The 23436-nt window shown below is 45.8% G+C and overlaps 1 long non-coding RNA gene across 1 annotated transcript; it reads right to left on the minus strand.

Annotated features, from left to right (window-relative positions):
- Positions 1 to 12615, minus strand: LOC134019479 (uncharacterized). The gene is made up of 2 exons (XR_009930019.1): positions 12361 to 12615; positions 1 to 80 (listed from the first exon to the last, which is right to left on the minus strand). It is a non-coding gene; the product is annotated as an uncharacterized LOC134019479 (long non-coding RNA).
- Between the last annotated feature and the right edge of the window lie 10821 nt (positions 12616 to 23436).

The raw sequence follows: 23436 nt of genomic DNA on the forward strand, positions 1-23436 counted from the left end.
CTCCTCCTCCGCCTCCTCACCCTGTACCAACAGCTATGGTTGGGGGTGAGTGGGGAATAGTGTTCTGCATCCTTAATGCCCTGAGAGATGAGAACAAAGTACAAAAGTTCAGAACAGCCACTCTCTTCCAGGGTCAACATGCACAGAACACGTGAAGATGTTAGCAGTGTTTCTTGATCATGCTGGAGTGCAGTTGCCAGTTTCCACCACTAGGTGTCACTGTAGGCTGTGTGTGGGTGTGTGTGTGGTGGATGTGTGGATGTGTGTGTCTTCAGACAACAGTGGGGAACACAAGAGAAGCTTTGAGTGACTGTATACATGTGTGCACATGTTATGAAAGTGGATAAGGCTAATTCTTAAGAAAACTGAGCAAAACATGTATACATACACACACCCTCTCACAGACACATAAACATACAGACACAAGCGCACACACGCTCACACACACAGAAGGCCTCAAACTTGTTTTTCCAAACCTGTGTAACCCTAACAACCCTACCAGCTGTGTCACTATACCGGCTACTCCAGCTTGAAATCAGAATCAGAGCTCAAAGTCAGGGTCAGTGGTCAGGGTCAGAATGTTGCAATCTCTCCTGTTCAGCTCTGACCTTATGGGCCAATCCTCTTCCTCCACACTGAACAGTCACGTAGCTGCACACTGCAACATGGGTGACATGAGAGTGTACACACACAGCATACACACACAGCATACACACACAGCATACACACACAGCATACACACACAGCATACACACACAGCATACACACACAGCATACATGTGTGTGTGTGTGTGTGTGTGACAGCCATGGCGTGGTGTTCAGGTCGGAACCCAGCAGGGGTGATACGGGGGGTGACACACTTCGTATTGAGTGTGTATGAGGGGTGGTGGTGTGTGAGGGGTGGTGTGTGTGAGGGGTGGTGTGTGAGGGGGGGTGGTGTGTGTGTGGGGGGTGGTGTGTGAGGGGGGTGGGTGCTAGTGGGGGTGTGTGAGGGGGGGTGTGTGAGGGGTGGTGGTGGTGTGTGAGGGGGGGTGTGTGAGGGGTGGTGTGTGAGGGGGGGTGGTGTGTGTGTGGGGGGTGGTGGTGTGTGAGGGGTGGTGTGTGAGGGGTGGTGGTGGTGTGTGAGGGGTGGTGTGTGAGGGGTGGTGTGTGAGGGGGGGTGGTGTGTGTGTGGGGGGTGGTGTGTGTGAGGGGGGTGGGTGCTAGTGGGGGTGTATTGGGGGCCTCACCACAAAGCACATTCCAGGGGCAGCCCACACAGCGACACACCCTCCCTCCCCCATCTCCCTCCCCCCTCTCCCAGGGTCAGGGTTAACCTCCAGGGTTAGGGTTAACCTCCAGCTCCAGGGTCAGGGTTAACATACAGGGTCAGGGTTAACCTCCAGGGTCAGGGTTAACATACAGGGTCAGGGTTAACCTCCAGGGTCAGGGTTAACATACAGGGTCAGGGTTAACCTCCAGGGTCAGGGTTAACATACAGGGTCAGGGTTAACATACAGGGTGAGGGTTAACATACAGGGTCAGGGTTAACATACAGGGTCAGGGTTAACCTCCAGGGTCAGGGTTAACATACAGGGTCAGGGCTCCAGGGTCAGGGTTAACATACAGGGTCAGGGTTAACCTCCAGGGTCAGGGTTAACATACAGGGTCAGGGTTAACCTCCAGGGTCAGGGTTAACATACAGGGTCAGGGTTAACCTCCAGGGTCAGGGTTAACATACAGGGTCAGGGTTAACCTCCAGGGTCAGGGTTAACATACAGGGTCAGGGTTAACATACAGGGTCAGGGTTAACCTCCAGGGTCAGGGTTAACATACAGGGTCAGGGTTAACATACAGGGTCAGGGTTAACATACAGGGTCAGGGTTGACCGACAGTTAGACCTAACCTGGTGTGTCTGTGTGACCTAACCTGGCGTGTGTGTGTGTGGTTGGGTGCTGGAATGTTGCCGAACAACCATTCTCTCTAGACTAGTCTGGCTTAAGGTCCTCCTCTCTTACTCTTCTCCTTTCCTCCTCCTGTCTCCCTTTCTTCTTTCCTCCTTCTCTCCTACTCCTCCTTCTCTCTCTTCCTCCTATCCTTCCTCTTCTCCTCTTCTCCTCCTCTACCTCCTCCTCCTCTACCTCCTCCTCCTCTCCTTCTCTCCACAGCTAGCCAAATAAACAGGAGATATTAAAGTGTGTGTGATTAAAGTAAAAAGTGCACATGCATGTGTGTTCTCGTGCGCAAGTGCACGTGTGTGCGTGCGTCTGTGAGTGTGTATCTATGTGTGTGTGGGTGTGTGTGTGTATCTGTGTGTGAGTGTGTGTCTGTGAGTGTGTAAGTTTGTGTGGTTTAGGGGAAGCCCTTCCGCCTGGGAGTCCCATGGTGACACAGCAACAGTAGGCACTCTGCCAGCAGGCGCCATGCCAACACTCTCTCCATCTCTCTCTCTCCTTCTCTTCTATCTCTCTTTCTCTGTTTCTCCTCTCGCTCGCTCTCAGTATCTGATTCTTCTTTCTTCTCTCAGCTTTCTCTCCATTAGCCCCGCTCTTCCTATCTTTCCATCTATGTCTCTCTCCTTCTCTCTCCTTCTATAGCTCTCTCCTTCTATAGCTCTCTCCTTCTCTCTCCTTCTCTCTCTCCTTCTTTCTCCTTCTCTCTCCTTCTATAGCTCTCTCCTTCTCTCTCTCCTTCTATAGCTCTCTCATTCTCTCTCCTCTCTCCTTCTATAGCTCTCTCCTTCTCTCTCTCCTTCTCTCCTTCTCTCTCCTCTCTCCTTTTCTCTCCTTCTCTCTCCCCTTCTCTCTCTCTCCTTCTCTCTCCTTCACTCTCCTTCTCTCTCTCCTCTCTCTTTCTCTCCTTCTCTCTTCTTCTCTCTCTCCTTCTATAGCTCTCTCCTTCTCTCTCCTTCTTTCTCTTTCTCTCTCCTTCTATAGCTCTCTCCTTCTCTCTCTCCTTCTATAGCTCTATCCTTCTCTCTCCTTCTCTCTCCTTCTCTCTCCTCTCGCCTTCTATAGCTCTCACCTTCTCTCTCTCCTTCTCTCCTTCTCTCTCCTCTTCTCTCCTTCTCTCTCTCCTTCTCTCTCTCTCCTTCTCTCTCCTTCTCTCTCCTTCTCTCTCCTTCACTCTCCTCTCTCTCCTCTCTCTCTTTCTCTCCTTTTCTCTCTCCTTCTCTCTTCTTCTCTCTCTCCTTCTATAGCTCTCTCCTTCTATATCTCTCTCCTTCTCTCTTCTTCTCTCTCTCCTCTCTCTCCTTCTATATCTCTCCTTCTCTCTCCTTCTCTCTCCTTCTCTCTCCTTCTCTCTCTCCTTCTCTCCTTCTCTATCTCCTTCTATAGCTCTCTCCTTCTCTCTCTCCTTCTATAGCTCTCTCCTTCTATATCTCTTTCCTTCTCTCTCTCTTTCTCTCTCTCCTTCTCTCTCCTCTCCATCCTCTCCATCTCTCTCTCCTTCTATAGCTCTCTCTCGGTGCTCCCTAAAAGGTTCACCAAAACAAATGTGCTTACAACTACAGCCGTGTGCTTGAGCTCTCTCCTTCTCTCTCCTTCTCTCTCCTTCTCTCTCCTCTCTCCTTCTCTCTCTCCTTCTCTCCTTCTCTCTCCTCTCTCCTTTTCTCTCCTTCTCTCTCTCCTCTCTCTCTCCTTCTCTCTCCTTCACTCTCCTTCTCTCTCATTCTCTCTCTCTTTCTCTCCTTTTCTCTCTCCTTCTATAGCTCTCTCCTTCTCTCTCCTTCTCTCTCTCCTTCTCTCTCTTTCACTCTCCTTCTCTCTCTTTCTCTCTCTCCTCTCTCCTTTTCTTTCTCCTTCTCTCTCTCCTTCTCTCTTCTTCTCTCTCTCCTTCTATAGCTCTCTCCTTCTATATCTCTCTCCTTCTCTCTTCTTCTCTCTCTCCTTCTCTCTCTCCTTCTATAGCTCTCTCCTTCTCTCTCCTTCTCTCTCCTTCTCTCTCTCCTTCTCTCTCCTTCTCTCTCCTTCTCTATCTCCTTCTATAGCTCTCTCCTTCTCTCTCTCCTTCTATAGCTCTCTCCTTCTATATCTCTTTCCTTCTCTCTCTCTTTCTCTCTCTCCTTCTCTCTCCTCTCCATCTCTCTCCTCTCCATCTCTCTCTCCTTCTATAGCTCTCTCTCGTGCTCCCTAAAAGGTTCACCAAAACAAATGTGCTTGCAACTACAGCCGTGTGCTTGTGTGTGCTTGCGTTTGTGTATGGGTGTCTAAGTGAGTGTGTGTGTGCCTGTGTGTGTGTATGTGAGTGTGGCTGTGTGTTTGTGTGCGAGTGTGTTTGAGTGGGGGGGTTTGAGAGTATGTGTGTATATGCCTGTGTGTATGTGTGTGTGTGAATGAATGTGTTTTAGTGGGTGTGTGCATGAATGTGTGTGTAAGTGTGTGTGTGTGTGTGTCCACTGGGACAGCCTCTCTACCTCTATGTCAGCAACAAACAAAGTCTAAGTTTGGCAACGTCAGCTCAGCCTTAGACAACAGCTAGGGTTAACACTGTTCAGCAGCATGACCACCAGGCTCCACTCTCTATCTATCTCTCTCTCTCCCTCCCCCTCTCTCTCTCCCCCCCTCTTTCTCCCCCACACTCTCTCTCACTCCCCCTCTCTCTCCCTCCCTCCGCCTCTCTCTCCTTCCTCTCTCCCACTGTCTCTCTCTCCCCCTCCTGTCTCCCCCTCTACTTTCCTTTCCTCGTGGTCTCTGTGTATAAGGCTTTAAAGATCAGGGATGGAGGGACTGGGATGGAGGGGTAGAAGGATGGGGGGACAGAGGGATGGAGAGAGGGCTTGACTTACAATAAAACATGTGGGGAATCAATCACCTGGAGACTCCATACAGTCCTCTCATTACCATCATTATCATTATTCTTTTATTGTTGCTTTGGCAATATTTACACATGTATTCTTTGCCAATAAAACCTTTTTTGAACTGAACTGAACTGAGAGAGAGAGAGAGAGAGAGAGAGAGAGAGGAGAGAGAGAGAGAGAGAGAGAGAGAGAGAGAGAGAGAGAGAGAGAGAGAGAGAGAGAGAGAGAGAGAGAGAGAGAGAGAGAGAGAGAGAGAGAGAGAGGAAGGGAGAGAAAGAGGAAGGGAGAGAGGGGAGGAGTGGAGAGGAGAGAGAGTAGGGGAGGGGAGAAGGGGGAGAGGCGAGAGAGGAGAGGAGAGAGAGGCGGGTCACGTGAATGAGTCCAGCAGAGTTTTATAATAGATGTGTGTGTGTGTATATGTGTGTGTGTGTGTAGCTGTAGTCCCCTCTTGTACTGGAGAGGCAAAGGCTGGATGAATCTCTCTGCCACACAGAACAGCCTTTGTTGCCTATTCACTGAACTCCATCTCACTTTATCATTCAATTAGGACAGCTTTCACACCACCCAGCACAGAAAGACCTTCAGTCACACTGCAAACCTCACACTGGCCCTGGAGAGCGAGAGAGAGAGAGAGAGAGAGAGAGAGAGAGAGAGAGAGAGAGAGAGAGAGAGAGAGAGAGAGAGAGAGAGAGAGAGAGAGAGAGAGAGAGAGAGAGAGAGAGAGAGAGAGAGAGAGAGGAGAGATGGAGAGAGAGAGAGAGAGAGAGAGAGAGAGAGAGAGAGAGAGAGAGAGAGAGAGAGAGAGAGAGAGAGAGAGAGAGAGAGAGAGAGAGAGGATAGAAGAAAGGAAAAGAGGAGAACAGAGGATATGAGAGAGCAGGATACTTGAGGTCAGTGTGAGAAAGAGGATGAAAGAAAGGGGAGATGATGGTAAAAAGGGAAGTTGAATCTGAACTAAGATATGGACTATTATGGTTTGTACTGTGTCTACCCTCTCCCTCTTTTACCTGCCCATTTAGACTATTCCTTTCTTCTTTCTCCCTCTCGCTCGCTCTCTCTTGCTTTCTTTCTTCCTCTATCTCTCTCTCTCTCTCTCTCTCTCGCTCTGTATCAGGTTTCCTGTGATTCGCTGCCTCAACTGACAGCAACTCTGTGTTGGTGCACACTGAACCAATTATATGGCAGATCAAAGTTACATGACTCCCTGTTCAGCAGAGATGTGTGTACCTGTTACATCTAGAGGTGTAACAGACGTGGTCTTGCAAGCTCCGTCAGAGGTATCGGGCAAATCGTCCCGCACTGGGTTCGAACTTACCACCTCTGGCTTCCCAAGCGCCACCACTACCAACTACGCCAACGAAAAGCTAGCTATTCGTTGATGCGGGTGGCCTGTTACATACCTGAGGAGTGAGTTTCACCGATACACATCGGCTACAGAGGCAATTACAGTATGCACAAGCCACCTTACCTCAGTATCCGTTTGCACTATGTTGACCACTCACGCTGCTCATTCTTATTGTTATTTTTATATATATTTTATTTTATATTTAAATTGTTGTATTCTTAGATTGTTTAGTTCTTAGAAATAGTTAAACTTTTGTACTTATACTTAATTTAAGATTCGTATATGTTTAGTGTTTTGCACCTCCCTGCCACAGTAAATTCCGTGTTTGTATAACATACATGGCGAATAAACCGAATTCTGATTCTGATTCTGAGAGAGAGACGAAGGGATGGAGGAGGAGAGAGAGGGAGGAGGAGAGAGACCAGGGAAAGAGGGAGGGGGATAGAGACCAGGGAGAGAGGGAGGAGAGGGAGGAGGGAGAGAGACCAGGGAGAGAGGGAGGAGAGGTGAGGGAGGAGGGAGAGAGACCAGGAAGAGAGGGAGGAGAGAGAGAGAGAGGGGATAGGGGGAGAGAGGGAGGAGTGAGAGAGGGGAGTGAGCGAGAGGGAGGGAGGGAGAAGGAGAAGGGAGTGAGGGAGGCAGGGACAGAGAGAAGGAGAGGGCATGGCAGGGAGCGAAAGGGGGAAGAAGCGAGGGGGGGGGGGAGGGAGGGAGAAGGAGAAAGGAAGTATGTGGTTCAAGCATCTAGCGTGCAGCTTCTATTTTAGCCTTGCATACTGCACAGCCTGGCAGAATGTGCTCACCGACAACTCCATCCTTCCACGGCTGAGAGTGTGTGTGTGCTGTGAGTGTGTGTGTGCTGTGAGTGTGTGTAGGAAAGTGTAGGAATGTGTTTCTGTGTGTGTGTGTAAATATGTGTGTCTGTGTGTTATGTATGTGAAACAAATGTGTAGTATGGGTCTAGGCAGGAGTGTGTTACATATTTAAAAGAAGAAAACAATGGTTTATGTGGTAAGTTATGGGGTTGTAAAAAGCCTAAAAAGAAATTCAAGTAATTAGTATCAGTTTTTAAATTTTTAATAATAATAATAATTATTATTATTATTATAGTCGGAGGGGGTGCGTTTCAAGCCGTTGCTTGATAAATCTTTATCTTTATCTTTATCTTTATCTTTAGATTTATTTGTTTTACTTGTTTATATTAGCAAGGGTAACTTTAGCTAAATTAGAAATGCACCAATCGAACGAAAGAGGTGACACATTATCAGCTAATTACACAAAGTAATACCTGTTGGTTTTTACATTAATTTTCTGATCAGAAAATTTGCTCAAAAGGAGGGAAACTGAAACAGGCGCCCCAAAAATATAGAGATACTACTTTATAGAATACTCTCACTCTACCTGCATATTCAGCTGTATTCTACTTTATAGAATACAGCAAAATATGCAGATAGAGTAAAATCTCACTCTACCTGCATATTCAGCTGTATTCTATAAAGTAATCTATAAAGTATCATACAGAATTGCATAAACAGTGCAGGGAGTCAGGTGGCTGAGCGGTTAGGGAAGCGGGCTAGTAATCAGAAGGTTGCCGGTTCGATTCCTGGCCGTGCTAATTTGAAGTTGTGTCCTTGGGCAAGGCACTTCACCCTACTTGCCTCGGGGAGAATGTCCCTGTACTCACTGTAAGTCGCTCTGGATAAGAGCGTCTGCTAAATGACTAAATGTAAATAAACAATGTAGCTAACTAATTTGTTAACCTAGCTAACTTAAGCCCTATATCTTAGCCAGCTCACCTCGTTAACTTAGCCAGCTAGGTTAGTCGGTTAGCTAGCTCACCTAGCAGGACCTACTAGCTACTCTCCAAACCAACAAGGGCTGAAAAATTGCAAAAGGTTTCTCTGGAAAAAAGAATAGGTAACTTGGCTAAAACCAAAACCAGACCACAAGCAGCTTATGTATTTCTGCAGCTGCTGTCAGTCAGGGAGAAGAACTGTGAGCTATGAGTTCGTTAGAGTTGGAAGATAGCTAGCCTGCTGCCACAGCTTCACCAGTCTATTCCCCATGTCAGGGGTCTGGGGGTTGTCCCACAAGAGATTTTGAGTGTTAAATACTTCATTTGCTGCATTGTGGCGATTTTTGTATCCAATTTGTGCTTTATATGCATCAATTTAAATTCCAATTTAAATGCCAATCTCAACATAAGAGTAAAGCAGAGCTGCATCAATTATATTAAAGATACCCTAAAGCGAAACATTTGTTTTTCTTATATTTATGTACCATAAAATGTTTAAACTTGACAAAAAATAACTAAACTGGCATCTGTGAAAAGAGGGATTAGAGGGATACCAGGGTTAGAGGAATACCAGGGTTAGAGTTATAGGGATATCAGGGTTAGAGGGATACCAGGGTTAGAGGGATATCAGGGTTAGAGGAATACCAGGGTTAGAGGGATATCAGGGTTAGAGTTATAGGGATATCAGGGTTAGAGGGATACCAGGGTTAGAGGGATATCAGGGTTAGAGGAATACCAGGGTTAGAGGGATATCAGGGTTAGAGGAATACCAGGGTTAGAGGGATATCAGGGTTAGAGAGATACCAGGGTTAGAGGGATATCAGGGTTAGAGGAATACCAGGGTTAGAGGGATATCAGGGTTAGAGAGATACCAGGGTTAGAGGGATACCAGGGTTAGAGAGATACCAGGGTTAGAGGGATACCAGGGTTAGAGAGATACCAGGGTTAGAGGGAATACTAGGCATCTGAACTATGCTCCGATCGTATCTCTCTCCATCCCTCTTTCTCTCTCCTTTGCTCCTAGTTAGTGGCCTATGTCTCTCTCCCTTGCTGTTAGTGGTTAAATGAGTGACCATAGACACTACTACCAAATTCAACTGACACTTCAGCTACTGTGTGAAACATAAATAACATAAATAAATATACAGTATTCACCCTCCTTGCCTGGAATTTACTAATATACACATACAAACAAGCTTACAAACGTGCACACACACTCACACACATGAAGGCAAAAACACACACACGCAGTTTGAGAGACAAGTTCTTAGGCTCAAGAGGCCATGTTTGTGTCTTGCTGCCTGGAGAAAATAATAAATAGAGCCTCCACTCTGCTAACTCACATTCTAGCATGAACCCAGTGTCCCTCTCTCCCTCCCCCTGCCCATCCCCCATCTCTCTCCTCCCCCTCCAGCACTCTACCACACTCCTTCCCCTCTCTCTCTCCCCCTTCCTCTCCCCCATCCCCCTCTCTCTCTCCCCCTTCCTCTCCCCCCCTCTCTCTCCCCCTTCCTCTCTCCCCCCCTCTCTCCTCTTCTCTCAGAAGGTGAAGAAACACAAAGAGAGGGATCAGAGCCTTTCCGATTCTTCTCTAGATACACACACACACACACACACCAGCGAGGGCCACCCCCTTCACACACATACACACACACACAATACCCATGATGCTCCTTTCTCATGGTAATCAGCCCACTGCCCGCAGAGGTGCACTGCATTGTGGGACAGGGAGGAGACCTCCCTCGATCTGCCACACATACACACATGGAGAAAAACACACACATGCAATTCACACACACAGTACACACACACATACAGTACACACACTACACACACATTCAGTACACATACAAACAGTACACATATGAAGACACAACAACAACTTACACGCACATGAATACACAGCAACAACTTGACGACACTTGCACACAAGCAAACAAGCACACATGATGAAATACACACAAGCACAAGAGTGTGTGTGAGCTCTCTCCCTCACACACACCATCTTGATAACACACTCTCTCACACACACTCTCTCTTCCTCACACAAACCATGTTGATAACACACTCTCTCCCACACACACACACACTCTCACACATACATTCTCTCAATCACAAAAGCTAAGATGTTTTGTACAGCCCTCCAACCACTAGCCTGAAATAAGCACTTGTTCTGGGCTGTCAGAAAACCTCCAGCTGCATGGTCAGGGTTGAGAAGCCAGTAAATACAAACTAAAGTACTACAGGTCGTTATACAAAGCAGAGTTAGATATTATATAGTATGAGGTTTACTCTGGTGTTATGTATGTAGTATAAATCTACATGTGTTATACACTATAAATATTCTGTTTATATATGTAGAATGTATATTCTGGCTGGTGTTATAGATGTAGAAAATGTATGTGGTATCTATGTCATACGTGCAGAATCTATCTTTAATATAAAAACGATGTATATAGGCCTAACCCTATGCAGGCTGGTGTTATATATGTAGTAGACATGTGTCCAGTATGTAGTGTAAATACTGTTTATGGTACAATATATGCTGGCTGGGGTGAAATATATAGGCCTAGAATATATTTTATATAGCCTATATGCAGTATACGTATACACTTGCAGGCTACTGTTATAAACATCCCTTTCCCCAACGATAATCAGAAGCTAATGCTACAGCAACTTATTGCCTCATATAGCAAAACGTTTATTTGTTGTTTTTTAGTTTTAAGAGTTTGACAGTTTATTCGAGAGTGGCTTCTTCCCATCTATCATTGCATCTAATCAATGGAATTTAAACATAAACCAGCATCGTGTAAACAAAACTAAACTTAACTCCGAAAGCTGCAGAGTAAAGTTCCTCTCCTGAACAGATTGAAATATATGAGGCGGAAGCAGAAACACATGAGTCTCAACTTGCACAGAAACATGTCAATAACAAAGGCATTGTCTCGTGACGATCTCACTTCCATTTCCTTATTATGTAGCTCGAGGCGCTGGAAACGCGCCTGGTGGAGCAAGCTCGCGAGTCTCCACGCAACAAGGAATCTCAACAAAACAGTGATGACTTGAATAACTAGGCTACGTTATTTATCCTGCACGTGCACGCCTAACCCTATCCTTCGGTAAATGACAGAAAACTCAAAGTGGCCCAATTGACTGTTTATGCAAAGTGAATGTTCATATCACTGTCAGACAGGCCTGCACGCACACGCGTGGACCCGTGGAGTGCAGTGCGGCCGGGAGAGGCCTAGGTGATCTGTGGTGTACATTTTGCTGCTGCGGTCATAAGAGTTACAACGTGGGCTGTCTAATTGGTGAATCCTAATATTACTGCCCCTTTAACACACACACACACACACACGTTTCAAGTCAGCCTGCAGGTGTGGGACAGAGATAGCATGTCGTCCGCTTACGCTCTTAGGTTAAAACTAACATTAACTGTCACAAAACTACACAAAACTACCACACATCCTCAGACGAGGCAAACAGAGCCATCTTCAGGGATAAAGTAGGTCGTTTAGTGCAGGATGAACAATCACTTGTTGATTCAAATGTTTTATATGCAGAAATAGAGCAGGGGGAGAACACAAAATTACGTTCAAAACAACAACATGAAGAATCAAGCCAACAGCAACACCTGAGAGCCGCGGGCCGTCGCCTCGCGGGCTAGCTCGTGCTCCGCTGGCTGCTCTGCTTGTTGTTACACTTCGAAAGCAGAAAAACGAGCATCTCAACCTGCACGGAAACATGCGCAATCAACGACAAACAAATGTCACACGACACATAGCTATAGCCTTCTACCGACTGGACGGAGTTTTATCGAAGGAAGAAAGTTAGGCTTCTCAGGTTGGTTGGACCTTTCGGGAGCTCAGAAATCGAGCAACATGCGAGTTTAGGCTATAAGACATGACGCGAGTAAACACAGTAGAACAAATGTTATGTAGGCCACTTTTACCAAAAGTGCAGCGTACACCATGGCACGTTCCCCCTGACATCTCCCTCGCTCCTCTGCAATGGCATGCTCAACATGATAAATATTCGGAAATTGTCTAAAATTCAGCAATTTGAGGAAAACTTGCACAGAATATCAATCAACAATCCCAAAGGCACCATCGACAAAGTGCATGTTGTTTAGAGTGTCAATGATTTACACAGACTTAATATTTATCGACAAAGCTTCGAGTGAGGAGACGATCGGCGTAATTAAAAATTAAATAGCCCGATGCTTACACAGGCTACTTCCACAAAATAATCTAAATTCCACCCGGTTCGACTGCAGAGTAAGAACAACATGATCATGACAAGAAAACTCTTGCGAATGTCAATATGTCGATAACAAGAGGAAAAAGTTGCGGTAATGATCCAAATCCTATTAAAAAAACATGCAGACATCAGAACGTGCAGCCACATTACGAGGTCTTCAGAAAACGAGTAGTTACCCACCAAAAAGTTCCCAGCGCCGCATTTGTCAATTTCTTATGGAAACCCGGCAACAATCCATCCGGACTGGAAGCAAAGCGACGGCGGGAGACCCCACGCCACCTTTCCCGGACTTTCTCTCTTCGATCTGTTGTTTTATTATTTTTTCCAATTTTTTCTATAATTTTTCTATATTCGGGGCCTGAGTGTCTCGCTCTGTGCTCAGGCTGCAGCGGAGTTATGGGGCGCGAGCATTGTGGGAGTGTGACGTCAGGCCACTTTCACAAACTTTTTTTACCAGGGGCTTGCTGGGTGAACGAGTGGTAGCTGTGCTATGTTGATGATATGTGACTTATTTAGACTCTGTCATGTTAGTTGACTGGTATCAGTGTAAATAGTCTATAACTAGGCCTGACTTGATTTTTCAGAATTGTCTGGAAATGCATTAGGAAGAATACAGCGAGATAATGCGTCGCAAGTGTCCGATTTAATACTAAATATTTTTATTTATCATTTATTACAATCTAATTAGTAAATACAAACACGGGTCACTATTTTAATAACGTAAATAATCAGTGTCTTTATTACAGACGATATTACAGAATATGGATTATAAACAGAATTCGTTTTAAACGCTTTATTGTTAGGCTAATTTAGTTACGCTCATATCGTTTAGTTTGATCATTCAAATTGTATTTTGAATAGATGTTTTGTAAGTTTATAGTATAAGATTATTATGTAGTTCATTATGTGAATGGGGTATGTGTAACTTTCATAAACAGACAGTTGGTCACATTTTATTAATAATTATTCTGAAGGTTGACAGTTTTCTCCTGCTTGGCCGTAGTACATTTTTATTTATTTATGAACGAATAATTTGGAAAGAAAATAGTGTCTGATAAGAATTTCCCTTTTGAACAATTATGAATATTATTTTTATTTTTATGAATCATAACAGCTTCCACTTACAACTTTGTGTTTGTTATGGGTTGTATTCAATATGGGATTATGTTTTGATTTTCAAATAAGTGTTTAATAAAACAACCATTTAATCACGAGTCCAGTACAGGCTGTTTTTAACTCTGAAAGCTCTTTAAAGCTTTTTCACAGGGAGCAAGTTATCCTCACTAGGGAAACTACTGTTTAGGATCGCCTTGGGACAATCTATAACTAGTATGAAAGTTAAGAAAGACACTATTTAAACGCTTTTTTCAAAACAACTTATTGGTGTCTTTATTCCGCCAAGTGCTGTAGCTCCAGCTTCTCTCGGATTCCATCTGTTCTGGAATGTAGAGCGCGGGTCCCACGTGCGATGCTCCGGTGGTCCCGTTTCACCTTGTGTTTTGGGGCGAAAGAATTACTTCCAGGGCACACCAGCCCGTTTCCTCACGCCCCCACCCCCTTCCCCGTCCTGGCCACGGGCGTCATACCCAACCGCGGGTGGATGTGTTTGTGTATGAAGTAGAGAGGGGGAGGGGTGGGGGTCGGGGGTCTTCAAAAGCCTTTCGGCATGTTCGATACAGAAGAAAGGGCAAAACACGCGCGTGTTAAGAAATGCCTCGTGAAACCGTCCCAGTCCTTGTTCGATTCAAACGTCTGAGTGACAATGAGACAGTTACAGGTTTGTTTGATTGAGGAGTATTTTCTCCAGGCAGATATTCACCATTCGGACTAATACAGGTAGTTAGACTCAGTTGGGCTTTTGTTTGTGAGCATGCCAGAGGAGTAGCAGACTTTGCAATCCTTGTATTGAAAAAAGTCAGTTGAATGGTTGCGTTCAGTTGTGATTTTCCAATTATTTTTGGTAGTTTAAGATAGTTTTTTTGTGCTTTATAAGTTTAAATTAAGTGTATACATTTTCCACCAATAAATAAACTGTAACTAACTATATGTTTTATTAAACATGATTTGATTTGAAACCCCTTTGTCTGACCACACACAATATAACATTATTGTCTCTAAATTGATCGCTATTTGAACTCTGCTATACTACATAATAAATATATTTGAACTAAACAATTTGAACCCGTAATCTTAATTTCCCTAATCTTAATCTTAAAGTTAGGACCTGTTTAGAGCTGCATGCTTTCTAATAACACTGGCAGCTCCTGTGAGGAGACAGAAGCACACCGTCCGCATGTCCATCTGGGTTATTTAATTGACAGATTGTGTTGCAACAATGGGTTTGCCATTTGTCATAAATGTTGAAGGTTGACTGTTAGTTTTTACTATGTTTTAGCTGCATCAGTAATTCACTATTTAGTGTGTTGAGCATATAGGGACATTCTGAAATTATTGTTCAGGAAAGTTTTGATGAATAATTAAACAATTAATAGTGATCACTAATTCAAAATATTTAGATACATTTGTGGTTGAATCTAGCTGCAGATACAATGTTTGGATGAATCTAGCTTTAGTTATTATGTTTGTTTGAATCTAGCTGTAGGTATAATGTTTAGTTGAAAATAAAAGTAAATAGTTAAACTTTTGTACTAAATAGTTAAACTTTTGTACTTTTACTTAATCTAAGATCTGTATATGTTTAGTGTTTTGCACCTTCCTGCCACAGTAAATTCCGTGTTTGTATAACATAAATGGCGAATAAACTGAATTCTGATTCTGAATCTAGCTGTAGTTATGATGGTTATTGAATCTAGCTGTAGTTATAATGTTTAGTTGAATATAGCTGTAGTTATAATGTTTGGTTGAATCTATCTGTAGTTCTAATGTTTTGTTGATCTAGTTGTGGTCAAAACGTTTGCTTTAATCTTGCTGTAGTTATATGGGATGTTTAATACCTACAATGTTTGGTTTAATATAGCTATAATTAACATGTTTGGTGTTCAATCTAGTTATATGTTAGGTGTTTAATTTAGTTATATGTTAGGTGTTTAATCTATAAAGTTTGGTGTTTTAATATTTGGTGTTTAATCTTATATGTTTGGTATTTAATCTATGATGTATGGTGTTTAAACTGAAGGTAGAATGTTTTTTGGTGTTTCCATAGTCATTTCATCATTGAATAATTAATTTTTTAATCCATAAAACATGCTGAGTCATTATAACAGCTTTAAACGTGGGGATATTTACAGCCAAGACAGTTTATCTGGAAGTTTATGACAGTTTATAAATAATACACATACACAGTTTTTTGTGGTAAATTCTGGTTTGTGAAAACCTTGAAAGAAACGCAATTCAAAAGACCACCACAGCGCTAACTACCAATGCAACAGTAACAAAGTGTTCAGTTGTGAATAAAGTGTTTGTTCAGTTAGACGGCCTAAACCGTGCAACTGAACGTAAAATCCAATACAAGCAACGAATCGCTACCAAGATCAACATTTTGACACCAACGTTGTCTATGTAGTGCAAACATTTACAGAGCCTTAGGGGTGGGAAAATAATAAATAATAATACAAATATATATGTGAGAAAACAAAGGTTGTCTAAGGCAAGCACACCCAATAAAGTGTTCAGTGATGTGGGATGTAGTACAGTAGACCAGCACAGCTACAGTGCTAACTGGGGCGGCTGTGGCTCAGGAGGTAGAGAGGGTTGTCTGTTAATCGCAAGGTTGGCGGTTCAATCCCCGACTCCTCCTAGGTCATGTGCCGAAGTATCCTTGAGCAAGACTCTGAGTCTGAACCCCAAGTTTCTCCCGATGGGCAGGCCGGAGCCTTGCATGGTAGCTCGCTGCCGTCGGTATGTGTGAGTGAGAGTATGAATGGGTGAATGAGAGGCAAACATTGTAAAGCGCTTTGAATGCCACTAAGGTAGAAAAGCGCTATATAAATAAATGCAATCCATCGAACATGTGTTACAGTAGACCGGCACAGCTACAGTGCTAACATGTGTTACAGTAGATCAACACAGCTACAGTGCTAACTTGTGTTACAGTAGACCGGCACAGCTACAGTGCTAACATGTGTTACAGTAGATCAACACAGCTACAGTGCTAACATGTGTTACAGTTGTGTCGGAGTACACATCCCTCACAGACCCAGCTACTCATTCATTTCTGTCCCCTGTAGAGGACACTGTCCCCTGTAGAGGACACTGTCCCTGTAGAGGACACTATCCCCTGTAGATGACACTGTCCCCTGTAGAGGACACTGTGCCTGTAGAGGACACTGTCCCTGTAGAGGACACTATCCCCTGTAGAGGACACTGTGCCTGTAGAGGACACTGTCCCTGTAGAGGACACTATACCTGTAGAGGACACTGTGCCTGTAGAGGACACTGTGCCTGTAGAGGACACTGTCCCTGTAGAGGACACTGTCCCCTGTAGAGGACACTGTGCCTGTAGAGGACACTGTGCCTGTAGAGGACACTGTCCCTGTAGAGGACACTGTGCCTGTAGAGGACACTGTGCCTGTAGAGGACACTAAGAGGACACTATCCCCTGTAGAGGACACTGTGCCTGTAGAGGACACTGTGCCTGTAGAGGACACTATCCCCTGTAGAGGACACTATCCCCTGTAGAGGACACTGTGCCTGTAGAGGACACTGTCCCCTGTAGAGGACACTGTGCCTGTAGAGGACACTGTGCCTGTAGAGGACACTATCCCCTGTAGAGGACACTATCCCCTGTAGAGGACACTGTGCCTGTAGAGGACTGTTTTCTGCTCGTAGAATTTAGTTTGTATTTGTCCAGAGGACACGCTTAACAATTTGGTGAAATGTATTTCCCTTAAAATGTGTTTATTAGCCAAACATTTCTGTTCTGTAAAACATTTTTAAAGCTTTTTTCCCTGTTGGTCTGTTCTGTAAAACATTTTTAAAGCTTGTTGGTCTGTTCTGTAAAACATTTTTAAAGCTTGTTTCCTTGTTGGTCTCTGACCCTAGGTTTGAAAAGGTTTGTATTTAGCAGACATATTTGTTTACCTGTAATTTCATCTCACCTACAGGCACAGACACCATCTCAACAACAATACTACTTGTTCTAATGATAGGACAGTGCAACAATTTTTTTATGTATTTACCTATTTTGCCTAGGAAGTGACTGTTTTACACACCTATATGAGGGAGCCTTAAGGCAGGAAGTGACTGTTTTACACACCTATATAAGGGAGCATATCTGCGCCATGGTTCTGGGTTGCCCAACAGGAGACTGGTGGTGTGGAGGTCTGGACCAGCGCTTCATCCACCCTGCAATGTGTTCACCACACCAGCCTCCTGCCAGCGCTTCATCAGGAGCCTCGAGACCAAACAGAAAGAGAGGATGAGAGGAAAGCTGTGATGGGTGCTTCCTCCCCTGACTGTGTTGATGGGCTTGATGACTGTGGTCTTGGACTCAGTCAGTCTGATTACTGATGGGAGGAGGCCTGTCATTTACAGCCACAGATCGATTTTTAAGTATCTTCTGAAATTTAGGCATCTACTTATTATAGCCATCTCTTTCCCCCTTTTCCCTCCCTCCCTCTCTCTCTCTTTCCCTCTCTTGCTCTCTCTCTCTCTCTCTCTCTCTCTCTCTCTCTCTCTCTCTCTCTCTCTCTCTCTCTCTCTCTCTCTCTCTCTCTCTCTCTCTCTCTCTCTCCCTCCCTTCCAGTAAGAACCAGTAAGAAGCAGGCAGCCCAGAAGCGCCCCCCCTCCCCCCTACCACACACCTAACTCCTTGAGGGCTGGTCCTGCCTGGTCCTGCCTGGTTCTGACTGGCCCAGAATACTCTTCATGTTTGGAACGCAATTAGTATGGAACAATTTCGACACATCTGGAGTGGATTTCCTAGCCACCAGAATACCCAGCGACCCCCTCGGTCCGTGCCAGAGTGGAAGACTGGCGGAGGGCGAGTGACAGAGGAGAGACACAGGGTCTGAGTGTGTTTGGTTTGAAACAGACGGGCGGTTTACTTTAGCCGGCGCTGAACATAAAGATCTTAGAAGAATAGAGAAACCACAGAAGGATGATCACAGTTAGCTGCCGTGAGGAGAGGAGGGCAGGGGAGGAGGGGGGACGAGAGAGTGATGAGGAGGAGAGGAGAAACGGATGAGGAGGAGAGGTGTAGCAGTGGATTATACTACATACTCACCACAGATCTGTCCTCACAGGGGCCCACCTACACCTACACAAGGAGATATGGTTGTGTGTTGAGGGAGAGGTTTGTGTGTTGAGAAGGTTGTGTGTTGAGAGGGTTGTGTGTTGAGAAGGTTGTGTGTTGAGAGAGAGGGTTGTGTGTTGAGAGAGAGGGTTGTGTGTTGAGGGAGAGGGTTGTGTGTTGAGAGAGAGGGTTGTGTGTTGAGAGAGAGGGTTGTGTGTTGAGAGAGAGGGTTGTGTGTTGAGGGAGAGGGTTGTGTGTTGAGAGAGAGGGTTGTGTGTTGAGAGAGAGGGTTGTGTGTTGAGAGAGAGGGTTGTGTGTTGAGAGAGAGGGTTGTGTGTTGAGAGAGAGAGTTGTGTGTTGAGAGAGAGGGTTGTGTGCTGATAGAGAGAGTTGTGTGTTGAGAGGGTTGTGTGATGAGAGAGAGGGTTGTGTGTTGATAGAGAGGGTTGTGTGTTGAGAGGGTTGTGTGATGAGAGAGAGGGTTGTGTGTTGATAGAGAGAGTTGTGTGTTGAGAGGGTTGTGTGTTGAGAGAGAGGGTTGTGTGTTGAGAGGGTTGTGTGTTGAGAGAGAGGGTTGTGTGTTGAGAGAGAGGGTTGTGTGTTGAGAGGGTTGTGTGTTGAGAGAGAGAGTTGTGTGTTGAGAGGGTTGTGTGTTGAGAGGGTTGTGTGTTGATAGAGAGGGTTGTGTGTTGAGAGAGAGGGTTGTGTGTTGAGAGAGAGGGTTGTGTGTTGAGAGAGAGGGTTGTGTGTTGAGAGAGAGGGTTGTGTGTTGAGAGGGTTGTGTGATGAGAGAGAGGGTTGTGTGTTGAGAAGGAGAGTTGTGTGTTGAGAGAGAGGGTTGTGTGTTGAGGGACAGGGTTGTGTGTTGAGAGGGTTGTGTGTTGATAGAGAGGGTTGTGTGTTGAGGGAGAGGGTTGTGTGTTGAGAAGGAGAGTTGTGTGTTGAGAGAGAGGGTTGTGTGTTGAGGGACAGGGTTGTGTGTTGAGAGGGTTGTGTGATGATAGAGAGGGTTGTGTGTTGAGGGAGAGGGTTGTGTGTTGAGAGGGAGGGTTGTGTGTTGAGGGAGAGGGTTGTGTGATGAGAGAGAGGGTTGTGTGATGAGAGAGAGGGTTGTGTGATGAGAGAGGGTTGTGTGTTGAGGGAGAGGGTTGTGTGTTGAGAGGGTTGTGTGATGAGAGAGAGGGTTGTGTGATGAGAGAGAGGGTTGTGTGTTGAGGGAGAGGGTTGTGTGTTGAGAGAGAGGGTTGTGTGTTGAGAGGGTTGTGTGTTGAGGGAGAAGGTTGTGTGTTGAGAGGGAGGGTTGTGTGTTGAGAGAGAGGGTTGTGTGTTGAGAGAGAGGGTTGTGTGTTGAGAGAGAGGGTTGTGTGTTGAGAGAGAGGGTTGTGTGTTGAGAGAGAGGGTTGTGTGTTGATAGAGAGGGTTGTGTGTTGAGAGAGAAGGTTGTGTGCTGATAGAGAGAGTTGTGTGTTGAGATGGTTGTGTGATGAGAGAGAGGGTTGTGTGTTGATAGAGAGGGTTGTGTGTTGAGAGGGTTGTGTGATGAGAGAGAGGGTTGTGTGTTGATATAGAGAGTTGTGTGTTGAGAGGGTTGTGTGTTGAGAGAGAGGGTTGTGTGTTGAGAGGGTTGTGTGTTGAGAGAGAGGGTTGTGTGTTGAGAGAGAGGGTTGTGTGTTGAGAGGGTTGTGTGTTGAGAGAGAGAGTTGTGTGTTGAGAGGGTTGTGTGTTGAGAGGGTTGTGTGTTGATAGAGAGGGTTGTGTGTTGAGAGAGAGGGTTGTGTGTTGAGAGAGAGGGTTGTGTGATGAGAGAGAGTGTTGTGTGTTGAGAGAGAGGGTTGTGTGTTGAGAGAGAGGGTTGTGTGTTGAGAAGGAGAGTTGTGTGTTGAGAGAGAGGGTTGTGTGTTGAGAGAGAGGGTTGTGTGTTGAGAGGGTTGTGTGTTGTTAGAGAGGGTTGTGTGTTGAGAGGGTTGTGTGTTGAGAGGGTTGTGTGTTGAGAGAGAGGGTTGTGTGTTGAGAAGGAGAGTTGTGTGTTGAGAGAGAGGGTTGTGTGTTGAGAGAGAGGGTTGTGTGTTGAGAGAGAGGGTTGTGTGTTGAGAAGGAGAGTTGTGTGTTGAGAGAGAGGGTTGTGTGTTGAGAGGGTTGTGTGATGAGAGAGAGGGTTGTGTGTTGAGAAGGAGAGTTGTGTGTTGAGAGAGAGGGTTGTGTGTTGAGGGACAGGATTGTGTGTTGAGAGGGTTGTGTGATGAGAGAGAGGGTTGTGTGTTGAGAAGGAGAGTTGTGTGTTGAGAGAGAGGGTTGTGTGTTGAGAGAGAGGGTTGTGTGTTGAGAGGGTTGTGTGATGAGAGAGAGGGTTGTGTGTTGAGGGAGAGGGTTGTGTGTTGAGAGGGAGGGTTGTGTGTTGAGGGAGAGGGTTGTGTGTTGAGAGGGTTGTGTGATGAGAGAGAGGGTTGTGTGATGAGAGAGAGGGTTGTGTGTTGAGGGAGAGGGTTGTGTGTTGAGAGGGTTGTGTGTTGATAGAGAGGGTTGTGTGTTGAGAGAGAGGGTTGTGTGTTGAGAGAGAGGGTTGTGTGATGAGAGAGAGGGTTGTGTGTTGAGAGAGAGGGTTGTGTGTTGAGAGAGAGGGTTGTGTGTTGAGAAGGAGAGTTGTGTGTTGAGAGAGAGGGTTGTGTGTTGAGAGAGAGGGTTGTGTGTTGAGAGAGAGGGTTGTGTGTTGAGAGGGTTGTGTGTTGTTAGAGAGGGTTGTGTGTTGAGAGGGTTGTGTGTTGAGAGGGTTGTGTGTTGAGAGAGAGGGTTGTGTGTTGAGAGAGAGGGTTGTGTGTTGAGAAGGAGAGTTGTGTGTTGAGAGAGAGGGTTGTGTGTTGAGAGGGTTGTGTGATGAGAGAGAGGGTTGTGTGTTGAGAAGGAGAGTTGTGTGTTGAGAGAGAGGGTTGTGTGTTGAGAGGGTTGTGTGTTGAGAGGGTTGTGTGATGAGAGAGAGGGTTGTGTGTTGAGGGAGAGGGTTGTGTGTTGAGAGGGTTGTGTGTTGTTAGAGAGGGTTGTGTGTTGAGAGGGTTGTGTGTTGAGAGAGAGGGTTGTGTGTTGAGAGAGAGGGTTGTGTGTTGAGAAGGAGAGTTGTGTGTTGAGAGAGAGGGTTGTGTGTTGAGAGGGTTGTGTGATGAGAGAGAGGGTTGTGTGTTGAGAAGGAGAGTTGTGTGTTGAGAGAGAGGGTTGTGTGTTGAGAGGGTTGTGTGATGAGAGAGAGGGTTGTGTGTTGAGGGAGAGGGTTGTGTGTTGAGAGGGAGGGTTGTGTGTTGAGAGGGAGGGTTGTGTGTTGAGGGAGAGGGTTGTGTGTTGAGAGGGTTGTGTGATGAGAGAGAGGGTTGTGTGTTGAGAGAGGGGGTTATGTGTTGAGAGAGAGAGTTGTGTGTTGAGGCGTCATGACAAGAAACTTTCAGCTTTACTAACTCTCTGCTGCTGACTGATAAGAACTGGAGCCACTAACCCTGGAGCCATGGGTGGATCTGCTGCTACACACACACACACACATATATATATATATATACACTTACACACATACACACACATGCACACTCACACACCCCCATACACACATGTACACAAACCAAACCCAACCATCGTCACAGTGAACCACTGATGTGAAACCCTTCACAGGGGTATCTGAGTCTCACCCTGTGTACAGGCTGTATTAGAGACTGAATTAGAGGCTGGGTAGAGGCTGTATTAGAGACTGGGTAGAGGCTGTGTAGAGCCTGAATTAGAGGCTGAGAAGAAGCTGTGTAGAGGCTATAATAGAGGCTGTGTGTAGGCTATGTAGAGGCCGTGTAGAGGCTGTCTCTCTCTTGGCTCCCAGGAGGGAAGGGTCTGGTGTTGAAGTGTAACCAGGGTTAGTTTAGTTGCACTTTAAGTTCCACTGAAGAGTGAGGTGAGCAGTACCTGCTGCCACCAGCAGGGCGGCCTGAAGAGTGAGGTGAGCAGTACCTGCTGCCACCAGCAGGGAGGCCTGAAGAGTGAGGTGAGCAGTACCTGCTGCCACCAGCAGGGCGGCCTGAAGAACCCCCTCTGAAAGCTCCAGTACCATAGATATATATAAAGACTAAATGTCTAACCCTAACCCTACGGAGGAGTCTAGAACGTCCGCACATGGCGGCCATCTTGCTACAGTCAACTGCTCATTGTGTTGGTGCAACATGTAGTTTTTAAATGACCATAACTTGCTCAATTTTCAACCGATTTTGAAACGGTTTGGTTTGTTATCAACGTCAGAGATGTCGTTATGCCACTGCATACTTCTATTCTTAAAAAAAAAAAAAAACATAATTATTCATAAGTATGCAGTGGCATAACGACATCTCTGACGTTGATAACAAACCAAACCGTTTCAAAATCGGTTGAAAATTGAGCAAGTTATGGTCATTTATAAAGTACATGTAGCACCAACACAATGTTATGGGTAAGCAAGATGGCCGCCATGTGCAGACGTTCGACTCCGTTGGCCGGCAACGCGGACGAGACATCTACCCTTTATATATATCTATGTCCAGTACGACATCAGATGGAGGCCCCCAGCCTCCGCTCCCAGCCTCCGCCCCCAGCCTCCGCCCCCAGCCTCCTCCCCCAGCCTCCGCCCCCAGCCTCCGCCCCCAGCCTCCTCCCCCAGCCTCCTCCCCCAGCCTCCTCCCCCAGCCTCCGCCCCCAGCCTCCTCCCCCAGCCTCCACCCCCAGCCTCCACCCCCAGCCTCGTGCATGGGAGGACAGTCTCACGTGAAGACGTGAACACCAGCAGCAACAGACCCCACCCAAATTAGCCAGGTTCATGAGCACCTTTAAGCAGAGGGCAGAGGCAGGGTTCTCTTGTGTGGAACCAGATATTCATAATGTTGAATATTAATTAATCAACATTGGTTGCATCCCCCACCATTCCTTAGCACATGTACAGCAAAGTAAGAAATAATTCTCTGGTTCCTATCCGTCTGCTTGCTATTAACGTCCGGCTTTAATAACAAGATTTTACATAGCATGTTTAAGTAATTATCACTCAATTAAGTCAAACCAGGCATCCGTGATCC

This window comes from Osmerus eperlanus, chromosome 4 (genome assembly GCF_963692335.1).
Source record: "Osmerus eperlanus chromosome 4, fOsmEpe2.1, whole genome shotgun sequence".
NCBI lineage: Eukaryota > Metazoa > Chordata > Actinopteri > Osmeriformes > Osmeridae > Osmerus > Osmerus eperlanus.